Below are 856 nucleotides of genomic sequence, written 5' to 3'. Positions count from 1 at the left end.
TAATCATCTAACTGCGGTTAGTGTTCATATGCATATGGTTAATAATGGAGTAGTGGAGAGGAAATTGACGGTATGACTTAGAGCACCGTGAAGTAAGCAGGGACGGCACTGATTGGACGGTGATTCGCCAACAATGTCTTGAGGGAGAGTCTGGGTGAGACGAGTCCCTTGTATTCCTGGGGAGGTACCCTGTTGGATCGGACAGTTCTCACAGGCCAAACTAGGCAATCTCTGACAACCCCTGGATTGCATTCGAGATCAATGAGAGGGTGCCCAGAAAGCGTTTGTACGACCTAGGTCCAGGTAGGACTGTTCCTGAGGGAACCGATCGATCTATTTTTAATTCCTTGCGAGGATATGTTATTTCGGGTGCGTACAAAGTGGCTTGGTATGGGACCTGTACTCTTGATTTGTTTCCGACTAGGTTATTGGGAGGATATTGGTGTAAGGTGGATGATCATGACATAGCATGCATATATTGCACTTGTGGAAGTGGATTCCCACATTGAGTTATAAACATCATGCATCATTAACATTATGCACATATTATTACTTATGGTTATGATATTTGTTTATGAAATGTATGTTGATACATTATGGTTTATGTTGATAAACGGTGTGTTATGATGTCGGTTATAGAAATATATGTGTATATTATTATTTGGGGTTATGATTCCCACTTATGTGTTATTTAATTATAATCATGACACCTTTTCGATGAATGATATATTGCTAAATGGTGAATTATGATATTGAAGACTTAGAGCACCATGAAGTAAGCAGGGACGGCACTGATCGGACGGTGATTCGCCAACAATGTCTTGAGGGAGAGTCTGGGTGAGACGAGTCCCTTGTA

This window comes from Lupinus angustifolius, chromosome LG18, assembly GCF_001865875.1.
Source record: "Lupinus angustifolius cultivar Tanjil chromosome LG18, LupAngTanjil_v1.0, whole genome shotgun sequence".
Classification (NCBI taxonomy): domain Eukaryota; kingdom Viridiplantae; phylum Streptophyta; class Magnoliopsida; order Fabales; family Fabaceae; genus Lupinus; species Lupinus angustifolius.
The sequence above is the reverse complement of the archived record's forward strand: the minus strand, read 5'-3'. Positions refer to the sequence as shown.